Source organism: Anabrus simplex, chromosome 5, assembly GCF_040414725.1.
Source record: "Anabrus simplex isolate iqAnaSimp1 chromosome 5, ASM4041472v1, whole genome shotgun sequence".
Taxonomy (NCBI): Eukaryota; Metazoa; Arthropoda; class Insecta; order Orthoptera; family Tettigoniidae; genus Anabrus; species Anabrus simplex.
Window position 1 is genome coordinate 305,817,962 of NC_090269.1, and position 13,027 is coordinate 305,830,988.

Below are 13,027 nucleotides of genomic sequence, written 5' to 3' on the forward strand. Positions count from 1 at the left end.
TTTTCATTTTCATTAACAGCATGACCACTATTAGAGCCATATATGAGAAAACTTGGATCATTGACCAAAGATTTATCTTATTGAACGTGTGACAAATTTGAAAATTAACAAACGGACGTGTCTCGTATTGCAATGACCTTGTCAGGGAATTGAATTAATATAAGTAGTAGTATAATAGGACAGTTCGGCCGCCACCGCCACCGCAGGCTCCCAGAGGCCACCTCCACCGCCACCACAGCCAGAGGCCTCCCAGATGCCTCCTCCACCACCACCACAGCCAGAGGCCTCCCAGAGCCCTCCTCCACCACCTCCACAGCCAGAGGCCTCCCAGAGGTCTCCTCCACCACCCGCGGGAAATTTGAATTTGTAAACAAAGCCACGTGCTTTTTGACAGCTATCGTCGACAACAACGCATCGCTAACCTCAGTACTGCCATCTCGACGGGGTTAAACCTCAGTAGTACCAACTTAACCTAACTAGCGCGAGATTTGAATAGGTAAACAAATCCACGTGTTTTTTGACAGCCACGTGCTTTTTGACAGACAACAACGTATCGCAAACCTCAGTGCAGTCATCTTGACGGACCTAAACCTCAGTGCTACCAACTTAACCTCACTAGCGCGAGATTTGAATTTGTAAACAAATCCACGTGCTTTTTGACAGCTGTCATCCGCCATCTTTAAACTACAGAGCACCGTGCTGCCCTCTTTATCGCAGTAGCTGCAAATTCGTCACCTGTCATCGGCAGTGCTGCCATCTTGGCGGGCCTAAACCTTAGTGCTACCAACTTAACCTCACTAGCGCGAGATAAACAAATCCACGTGCTTTTTTGACAGCGGTCATCCGCCATCTTTAATCTATAGAGCACAGTGCTGCCCTCTTTAGCTACTTACCTTTGAAATGTGGTGGCGGATAATTTGAAAAATGCTTTTTGACAGCAGCCATCTTTAATCTAGAGAGCACCGTGCTGCCCTCTTAAACAAACTCACGTGCTTTTTTCTGACAGCTATCATCCGCCATCTTGCATCACAAACCTCAGTGCTGCACTCTTTAGCTAGATACCTTTGAAAAGTGGTGGCGGCAATTTGAAAAATTCTACATTCTCTTGTTTGGAAACAAACCCATGCGCTTTTTTGACAGCTATCATCCGCCATCTTTAATCCAGAGAGCACCGTGCTGCCCTCTTTAGCTACTTACCTTTGAAATGTGGTGGCGGCAAATTCCACGTGCTCTTGTTTGGAAACAAGCTCATGTGCCTTTTTCTGACAGCTGTCATCCGCCATCTTGCATCACAAACCTCAGTGCTGCAGTCTTTAGCTAGATACCTTTGAAATGTGGTGGCGGCAATTTGAAAAATTCTATGTGCTCTTGCTTGCAAACAAAGCCACGTGCTTTTTTGACAACTGTTATCCGCCATCTTTAATCAATAGAGCACTGTGCTGCTATCATGCGGGCAATTTCGTCAGCTGTCATCCGCCATCTTTCATCCACAGAACACCGTGCTGCCCTCTGTAGTAGCGGGCAATTTGAAAAGTTCTGTTAGCTGTCATCCGCCATCTTTAATCAAGAGAGCACCGTGCTGCCATCTTTAGCTAGATACCTTTGAAATGTGGTGGCGGCAAATTGAAAAATTCCACGTGCTCTTGTTTAGTAAACAAACTCACGCGCTTTTTGTCAGCTGTCGTCCGCCATCTTTAATCTATAGAGCTCAGTGCTACACTCTTTACCTTCGAAATATGGTCGCGGATAATTTAAAAAGAAAAATTCTACAGCAGCCATCCCTCAACGCTAATTGCATAAGGTGGTGGCTATACATGACTCCTTAAGGGTGCTTACGCAAGATGGCTGCTATACACAGGTTCTTATGAGACGCCCTTGGGATGCTTGCGCAAGATGGCAGTTATACATGGCTCCTTATGAGATGCCCTAGGGATGCTTGCGCAAGATAGCGGCTGCTCTTATGGGACGGCTTAAGGGTCCTTGCACAAGATGGCTTGAGATGCCCTAAGGATGCTTGCGCAAGATGGCTGCCGCTCTTATGAAGAAAGCTAGCTTAGAGGCTAACGTGTCGTGCTAGTTCGATTCATTAAATTTGGGGCTTAAATGCAAAATGTTAAATATCTCGAAAACGGTGCACCGTAGAGCTAAACGGACAAAATTTTTCTGTCAAACACCCAGGATCGCAGTATGAGGAACATGATAGCATAAAAAAAACATAGTTCATCAACGGTTCGGTTCCTACTTAGGCCCTTTGGCATTCGCTCTGTTTTAGCTTGTATTGAAGCGAGTCTTCATAACATGATCAGGCCTAGCTATGGTAGAGAGTATAACGTACCGTGCTGATTCGATTCATTAAATTTGGGGCTTAAATGCAAAATGTTAAATATCTCGAAAACGGTGCATCGTAGAGCAAAACGGATAAAATATTTCCACCTGATACCTAGGTTTGCAGTATCAGGAACAAGAAAAAACATAGCCTAATGATGAGATCGACGGTTCGATCCCTACTTAGGCCCTTTGGCATTGGCAGCTATCTAATTCTACAAGATGGCGGCTATACATAGCTTCTTATGAGGCAGCTTAAGAGCGCTTGCACACGATGGCTGCTGCTCTTATGAGACGCCCTAGGGGTGCTTGCGCAAGGTAGCAGCGACAAGACGGCGACTATACACAGCTCCTTATGATACGGCCTAGAGGTGCTCACACAAGATGGTGGCTGCTCTGATGAAGAAAGCTAGCTTTGCATCGTGCAGGTATCTTTACAGCACTAAACCTCATACCTTTGAAATGTGTTGGCAGGTAATTTGAAAAATTCGACGTGTTTTTTCTTAACAGCAGCTATCTTTAAACAATAGCGGCTATACATAAGCTGTTAAGGCCTCCTCTTATGTCAAGGCATAGCTCTATCGATCAAGTTTAAACCTGCATCGGGATAGCTAGAGTAAGCACGTGCTGCAGTGACGACGTCATTATGCATGTTTAGACTTGCAAATCACTAAAGAAACATAACAAGACTAGAATCGAACACTGCACTCTATGCTGTTAACTTTATCATGTGATCGGAACATTGATTGAAGTGTTTAGAACACTAAATAAGTGATCAAGACTAAAATAGAACACTGTACTCGAACCAACATGTGTTTAGAACATGTCAGGGGATACCTTTGTTCTAAGAAGATTAGATTACCGCACATTCCTTGTAGGGCTAAAGGGCTAAAGGGCTAAAGGGCTAGGGTGCCTCTCCTCTCTTTATCCGGGCTTGAGACCGGCTCTACAACTAGAGGCGGAGTTAACACCCTAAGGAAGGGAGAATGTTGGGAAATAATCTATACGAATATAGCTACTCGATCGACTATATACTACAGATGGATGACTTAGGTGAGGGTAAGCGCTTACTTAATAATACCTATACGACGTAATTCATGCTCTATTTCAAAAATATCTTCTTTGTACTGTGTGTAACCAGCATCATGATAGGCTCTTAGCAGTTGTAAACGTTTTACCAGTACGTTGGGGTCTTTACAGTAGCTTATATTTACATAGGGTAACAGAGGCTCGTTGTGAACTTTGAGTCTATATGCAGACAGTTGATGTGTAGGGACTTGTTTTGATGTAATACGTGCTTCAGCAGTAGCGTTTCTAGGTACAAACTTAACTTGTTTCGATAGCGATGAAGCGTTGAAATTTCCTTCTTCTTTACCTTGCATCTCTTCTTGAGATGTTTGCACTGCGACAGAACGTGTAGTAGGCTTAGGAAATGAAGTAAAATCATCAAGCTGTAATGGCAATGAAACATTCAGATTTTCTTCTTCTACTTCCCCTCTACTACTGTTTTGATCAACATCATTATCCTTATTATCATAATCATGATCTTGCCTCTCTTTATCTTGAAGTTTGTGCTTAGTAACAGAACTCGCAGCAGGTCTAGACAACAAGGGAGAATTAAAAATCTCTCGCAGAGGTGTACTTTTTAAACATAAATCAGTGTTCGCTGGAATATGGTTGAGCTCTTTGTATTTTGTTCCCGATGAAGCTACATTACACGCGGCTTCATGACGTTGAGCGTTGTATGCTTTCTTGAACTCTCTTCTACAATGTTTGCATTGAAAAATTGTCCTACATGATATCTCATGACGTCTCCTGTGATAGCTTCGGGAAAATGCTTTTCCACACTCTTCGCAAATATACCTAGAAATAGGTTTTCCCATGACGGACTTTTACCTTCTGCTAACAGATTCTTCTTTAAATCTACTTGACATGTGTTACTCTCGACTTCGATGATGCGAACAGCTTAGCGATTAACAGTAAACTAACACAAAAGCGTATAACCAAGGTAGCAACAGTAAGATTTAAACCCATCAAGATGGCAAGAGTGAGGTTAGCGACGTTCTGTTGTTGGATTTTAAATTCCGCGCTATAACATGCATAAGGTGGCAGCCTTGAGGTTTACCGCCGTAAAGATGGCAGCAGTGAGGTTAGCGACGCTCTATTGTCCTTCAATGTGAGGTTAGGGTTCGTCAAGAAGACAGCTGTCAAAAAGCACGTGGCTTGGTTTACTAAACAAGAGGACGTGGCAGTGACGTCACGGTCGCGTAGTATGCTGCTTCAGCATGCAAAGTTCAATGTCTACACCTACGTAGTTAACACTCTGCTATGTTCACAAGATTTTTTCACATAACTATTCTTTATGCTTTAAGTTCGTGCACATAGGTTATGTTAAGATAGCAGCAGATACAAGCGATGGTCACGTGCTCTAGTAGAAGATGCATGCATTATCAAAAGGTGGTGTTGTACACGCTTTTAAACCTTGCTATTCTTACCGCTGCCATGTTCACAAGATTTTTAAACATCGCTATTCTTTGTACTTTAAGTTCATGCATATAGGCTATGCTAAGATAGCAGCACAAACACATGCGAACGTTATACATTCTAGCGGGATGTGTTAATACGATAGTTGATGCATGCAAAATCGATAGGTGTTGTGTACACACTTTGAAACTTAACTATTCTTTGTGCTTTAAATTCGTGCACATAGGTTATGCTAAGATAGCAGCACACTCTTGCGGGAGAGGTTTTGTACCCTAGTTGATGCATGTATAATCGATAGGCAATGCGTACACGCTTTTAAAACATTGCTATTCTTACTGCTGCTGCTTTGTTCACAAGATTTTTATACATCAGTATTCTTTATGCTTTAAGTTCATGTGTATAAGTTATACTAAGTTAGCAGCATACTTATAAGGTCGTCGCACACTCTAGTGGAAGAAGTTTAATACGAAATTCGATGCATGCAATATCGATAGGTGATGTGTACACGCTTTGAACTTGGGTATTATTTGTGCTTTAACTTCGTGCACATAGGTTATGTTAAGATTGCAGCACACACAAGCGATGATCGCACGCTCTAGTAGAAGAAGTTTAGTACAATAGCTAATGCATGCAAAATTGACAGGTGATATGTTCACGCTTTGAAACATAACTATTCTTTGTGCTTTAAGTTCGCGCACATAGGTAGCAGTACACAATTGCGAACGTTGTACACTCTAGCGGAAGAAGTTTAGTACGATAGTTAATGCATGCAAAATTGACGGGTGATCTGTACACGCTTTGAAACATAACTATTATTTGTGCTTTTAAGTTCACGCACATAGGTAGCGGAACACAATTGCGAACGTTGTACACTCTAGCGGAAGAAGTTTAGTATGATAGTTAATGCATGCAAAATCGATACGTGATGTGTACGCGCTTTAGAACATAGCTCTTCTTTATGCTTTAAGTTTATACACATAGGTTAGCAATACACATGTGGAATCGTTGTACACTCCGGCGGTAAAAAACAGTCGATGCATGCAAAATCAATAGGTGATGTGTACGCGCTGTTAAACGTTATTCTTTATGCTTTAAGTTTATGCACATAGGTTATGCTAAGATAGCAGCATAATCTAGCGGAAGAAGTTTTAGTACGAGAGTCGATGCATGCAAAATCGATACGTGATGTGTACGCGCTTTAGAACATAGCTCTTCTTTAGGCTTTAAGTTTATACACATAGGTTAGCAATACACATGTGGAATCGTACATTCCGGCGGTAAAAAACAGTCGATGCATGCAAAATCAATAGGTGATGTGTACGCGCTGTTAAACGTTATTCTTTATGCTTTAAGTTCATGCACATAGGTTATGCTAAGATAGCAGCATAATCTAGCGGAAGAAGTTTTAGTATGAGAGTCGATGCATGCGAAATCGATAAGGTGTACACGCTTTGAAACATGGCTATTCTTTGCTCTTTAAATTTATGGGTATAGGTTATGCTAAGACATCAGCACAATCTAGCGGAAGAAGTTTAGTACGACATTCGATGCATGCAAAATCAATAAGGTGTACACGCTTTGAAACTTGGCTATTCCTTGTACTTTAAGTTCATGCATATAAGTTATGCTAAGATAGCAGCAGAATCTAGCGGATGAAGTTTAGTGCGATATTTGATGCATGTGAAATCGATAGGTAATGTGTACACGCTTTGAAATATGGCTATTCTTTGTACTGTAAGTTCATGTGTATAAATTATGCTAAGATAGCAGCACCAGTTAAGACTGTTGTTTCTGATTGGCATGTGATCGGACAGAAGTACAAATCGTCATTGATTGTTTTCCTTGGCAACCGTGAGAGGTGTTGTTTGAACTTCAGCAAATAGTTTGAAGTTTATTTACTGGTATATTTTGAAGAACTTTGTGCCTCCAGTCGCTACCTAATACTTACACATTACGATACGCTTAGTCGTGTGCTCCGTGTTTTCAGTATTTGGTTGTGAGGATTCTTTTTTCTTGTTTTAGTGCTAGTGCCGTGTGTTATTATGGCTGCCTCCAGTGGAGGTGATAGCCTTTTGTTAGGAGATAAGTTAGTTGTCGCGCAAGAGGAAGAAGTTCGGATCCAAGACGAATCTTCTGGAAACCTGGCAACTCAATCAATTTTGACAGACTCACAATTATCACAAAATTCTAATTCTAATGGTGTCAATGAACTGCCGCCTATGGAACGTGAACAGTATTCCCATTCACACCTTGGACCTTATATTGTATACGTTGAATCTCTGGAAAACAAAAATTTAGGGCAACTCCATCCTATGGCCCTTGGGAGACATTTTTATGAACGTAATATTCCCGTCCAGTCTATCTCCCGTAAAGGTCGTAATCGCCTACAAATAATTTTTAATAATGCGGGCCAAGCCAACGATTTTCTGTGCCACCCTCTGCTCACATCTCTACATCTTAAGGCATACATCCCGTCATGTAATATTTTTCGTGTGGGTATTATTCGAGATGTGGATAAGAACCTTTCTGAAGACGACATTCGACTCTATCTTACTTCAACCGTACCGGTTAAAGCAGTACAACGTCTCAATCGTCGCATTGTTTCCAATGATGGTGTTGGTTATGTCCCCACTGGGTCAATTAAAATTACTTTTCGAGCCCAAAAGTTGCCTACACAGGTGTCTCTTTTCCAAGTCTACTTGCATGTTGAGCCTTTCATTTTTTCCCCTGTTCTTTGCAGAAAATGCCTCCGATATGGTCATACACAGGCCCAATGTCGTGCACAGGTAGCACGCTGCGGGAAGTGCTCAATGGAGCACGCCACCGATCATTGTACATCTCAAATTGCAAAATGTGTGTATTGCAAAGGCCCACATCCAACGGGAGCAATAACTTGTCCGGAACACAAATACCAACAAGAGATAAAGAAGGTCATGAGCACGGAACATATCTCATTTCAAGATGCTAAGAACAAGACTTCCCTCCCTCATTATCATCCGTCTCAACACCCCCAGGATTTTCCCCCCTTGGTACCAGAACAAGTCTCTTCTTCCCCTGTTCAAGATTTTTCTAAAAAACGTAAATTTACACAAGTAATCCAGAAATCTGCCCCTCCGCCTTTGACTCCGGGTTATGATAGAACTGGTTATCTTGCCTTGGTACGTCCTGACCCTGGTTCTACGGGCCGGGTTCCATTTTCTTCTCCTCCGCCTGCTACAACACCATCTTCTCTTCCCACAGCATCACCTCCCTCTACTTCGGGTCCTAGTTACCCGCCCCGATCCCACGACTCTCAACTGTTAATACAAAGAAACCAAGTACATCAAGAAATCCAACAAATCTTATTCTTGCTTCTTCAGAATGTGGGAGGAGAGTCTCCCATTTCACCGGTAATTTATCAACTACGAGATCGCATCGCTCATATCCTTACCCTATATGATACGCGTTTTGCAGTGGAACGCTAGAAGTCTTTTTCATAAAAAACATGAACTTCAACTGTTAATTCAGGAAACATGTGCTAACATCATTATAATACAAGAAACGTGGTTTTATGCAAACGCCCTTTTGCATTTTCCTGATTTTCGTGTCGAACGCCTTGATACTAATGGAAGTGAAGGCCTTGCCATTTTTATTCATAAGTCTATTCCATATGTCCCCTTTCCTCTGACGCATTGCATTCCAAATACTCTTGCTTTAGGTATTATCGTGCGAAATATATATTTCATCAATGTGTATTGTCCTCCTGATGTTTATATCTCTACCTCTCACTGGTCCCACTTCCTTACCCAATTTGATTCCATAGACAATGTTTTTCTCTTTGGTGATTTTAATTGTTCCCATACTGCCTGGGGTAGTTCTAAAGTTACATCTAAAGGGACAAATTTTCTTACGGCAACTCAATCCCATCACTTTACCCTTTTAAATGACGGGTCCCCAACTCGACTCACCCCTCCTGGTTCACCCCCTAGTTCTGTTGATCTTTCGCTCTGCCATGACCACATGACTCCTAATACCGTGTGGCATATACTCAGTGACACTCATCTGAGTTATCATTTCCCTATTATTATTTCTTTTGGTGTTTGTAAACCACCCTTTTCCTCATACCCACCCTCTCAGCTCAGTAATATTCGGTCTTTCCGAAATTTTGATAAACAATCGTATTGTAGTTTCCTTCACACCCATTTCCTTCAATACACGCCCAATATCCTACCCTTCTACGCATTCTCTCCTCATATGTTGAGACTTTCCATCCATTCAAATTTATCCCCTCCCTCTGCCCCCGTCCTTATCAGAAAATACATTGGTGGGACGACGAATATCACAAGTTAATACTGCGGCGAACAGCTTTATTTAAATTGTATCGTAAGAATATGACACTAGCTAATTATTTAACATTGAAACGTCATAATGCATGTATCAAACGCATATTTAATGCAAAGAGACGCGAGTCTTGGAAGGCCTTCATCTCCTCTCTTAATCATCGCGTATCTGCAACATCCCTTTGGAACGCCATTCGCGCACTTACCCGTGTTACTTCTGTACACCCTGCGCATTCGATTATTCTGCCTAATGTCCTTCTTTCTTTTCTATATACTATAACACCTGACTTCACAATTCCGCCTCCCTTTTCTTCCTTCCGTCCCATATCCCCCCAATTTTCTGTTTTACTTCAACCCATCCAACTGTCCGAATTACAGTCCGTTTTACAAGTAGTTCGTAGTTCATCTCCTGGTCCTGATAGTATCACTTACACTATGCTCCGACTTTTACCCCATACCGGTCTTCTTGTCTTACTTTCTCTTTTTAATAATATCCTTCTCACCTTACAAGTACCGGCACAGTGGAACAACTTTCATTTGGTCCCAATTCTTAAACCTGGGAAAGATCCCTCTTCTCCTTTAAGTTATCGTGGCATTGTTTTAAGTTCCTGTGTTAGGAAACTCTTTCAAAAAATTCTACTACGGCGTCTTCTCTGGGTTATGGAGAAACATCAGATCCTTCCTAAATATCAGTATGCCTTTTTTAAAGGACGTAGCACACAAGATCCACTCAATATTTTGTTGACTGATCTCCTACTAGCTAGACATCGTAAACATAGCACTATTACTGTTTTTCTTGATATTCAAGGAGCTTATGATTCCGTTCCTGTACACCTATTATGGTCTTGTCTTGATTCGCTTGGCTTTCCCTCTGCTTTTATTTCTCTATTAGAACGCCTATATACTTCTCGTACTCTCATTCTCAAATCCCCTTCTCCCCGTTTCCAGGAAGACACGTTTCGCATGGAGTCCCACAGGGTGATATACTAAGCGGTATCCTCTTTGCGCTTTATATGCGAGATTTAGAACGTATAATTACAAAGAACGCACGAGTTTTAGCTTACGCAGACGACTATGTTTTATACGTATCACATGATAGTGTTGATGTGTGTAGGAGAAAAATAGAATGTGTCCTTCATGAGGTTGCTCTCTGGTTACATGAACATGGTTTCTCACTCTCGCCTTCCAAATGTGCTGCAATCCTATTTACCCATACTCGCGCACCTAACCGTTCTCCTCTCCTTCTTGATCGTCTTACCATCCCCTTTGTTAATCAGCATCCCTACCTTGGAGTCATATTGGACCACAAATTATCATGGACTCCTTATGTGGTCTCTCTTCAACGTAAAACTGATCGTTTTATTTCTATATTACGTACGATCACCCGTCGAAGTTGGGGCTCTGACCCCGTTACAGCTATTCTCCTTTACAGAGCAACTATTCGATCCTTACTAGATTATTGTGCTATTTTTATCGACACCGCTTCTGCTACTACCCTTGCACGTTTAAATACAATACAATACCGCGCACTACGTGTCTGTTTAGGAGCACTTAAAACTACACCAACCAATGCCTTATTAATAGAAGCCGGTGAACAGCCTTTAAAGATTCGGCGACAGACTATAACCGCTAAGTATGCCCTCAAACATTTTACTGTTACCCGGTCTCAGCTTATCCCCAAGCTACGACTTTTACATTCTTATTATTCTTCCAAATCTCCCCGTGGAAATCGTGTCCCTGCTTTATATACCGCATTTCTTTCTCTTATACCAAGAGAAGTTGAGCTCCTCCGTTTACCCACATTGCCTTTATACTCTATCCCTTATGACAGTCAGTCCTTTTGTCCTCAAGTAATTATATCTTCTTCTGAATCATTTTCTTGTCTAACACATTCTACTCCTCTTTCCCCTCTTGCAACTAAACGTATTCAACGTTCCCTCTGCATAAGGGAAGTAAGCATTTTTACTGACGGATCAAAATCAGCACACGGCGTTGCAGCAGCCTTTTATATCCCCCAACCGTATACTCTCTCTGAGTTTTCCCTCCCTTCTGCCTTTTCTGTTTTTACCGCCGAATTGTTTGCTATTAGACAAGCCCTCATTTCCATCAGGTCACATGCTTATGATAAGGTTACGATTTTCACGGATGCACAAAATGTTCTGCATGCCTTATGCTCGCCTCTCTCTTCCCCTAATTGGTACTTATATAGCGTTAAGTATCTCTTATATATCCTTACTCGTTCTGGTGTTTATATAACTCTAGTTTGGGTTCCCAGTCACTCTGGTATCATGGGGAATGAGACTGCTGATCAGGCAGCTAAACGAGCATCACAACAATCCCCATCTCTTTTTCTTGCGATCCCCCCTTCTGATCTCATTCATGAAGTGCGGGATATAGCATATCAACACTGGCAGTCCGATTGGAATGAAACGTCACGAGAAAAGGGATGTTTTTATCATCAATTATAACCTGTTATTCCTCTTAAACCTTGGTTTTATTATGGTACGTACTCTCGACGCCATATCACATCTATTATACGTCTACGTTTTAATCATGCCCTTACTCCCCAATATAAAAATCGTTTTCATCTTCCTCCCCCAACTTCCTGTGCTTGTGGCTTGTCTGATACTGACAGTAATCATCTTCTGTTACAATGTCCTGCTTTTGATGTTCTCCGCCAGCGCTTCCTATCCTCTTTGCTTAACATGGGCATCCCCTTCCCCACAAGTATTTCGTGTTTATTATCCTCTCTAACTCCTACTCTTGTGAACAGCATAAATCAGTTTCTTGATGAAGCACATATTATATTATAATCCTCTGACAGTCTCTTTATGCTCTCTCTTCCATTGCAAATGTTTATCATAATTTTGGTAGGATATAAATCTCTTTACCCTCTGTCTATATGTTATCATTGTTTCTTGTGTGACTCCGAAGGAATGTTTTTTTTTCTTTTTTTTCTATCAGTTACTTTTTAAAGTACAATACGAGTGATACCTGTGTCAGTGTTAAGTAATTAATGTTTTCGTGACTGGACGATAACACATGAGTCCAACCACACCTTTCAAGAAGAAGAAGAAGAAGAAGAAGAAGAAGAAGACAGCAGCACAATCTAGCGGAAGAAGTTTTAGTACGAGAGTCGATGCATGAAAATTCGATAGGTAATGTGTACACGCTTTGAAACATGGCTATTCTTTGTACTTTAAAGTCATGCGTATAGGTTATGCTAAGATAGCAGCACAATATAGCGGAAGAAGTTTAGTACGAGAGTCGATGCATGCAAAATCGATAGGTAATGTGTACACGCTTTGAAACATGGCTATTCTTTGTACTTTAAGTTCATACGTATAGGTTATGCTAAGATAGCATCACGATCTAGCGGAAGAAGTTTAGTACGAGGGCGTCGATGCATGTAAAATCGATAGGTGATGTGTACACGCTTTAAAACATGGCTATTCATACTGCTGCTCTGTCCCCAAGATTTTTAAACATAGCTAATCCTAATGCTGCTCTTAATGACGTAGAGCTAAGGATTGATTACGTGACCGTGACGTCACAGCCACGTGCTCTTGTTTGGTAAACCAAGCCACGTGCTTTTTTGACAGCTGTCTTCTTGACAAACCCTAACCTCACATTGAAGGACAATAGAGCGTCGCTAACCTCACTGCTGCCATCTTTACGGCGGCAAACCTCAAGGCTGCCACCTTATGCATGTTATAGCGCGGAATTTAAAATCCAACAACAGAACGTCGCTAACCTCACTCTTGCCATCTTGATGGGTTTAAACCTTACTGTTGCTACCTTGGTTATACGCTTTTGTGTTAGTTTACTGTTAATCGCTAAGCTGTTCGCATCATCGAAGTAGAGAGTAACAAATGTCAAGTAGATTTAAAGAAGAATCT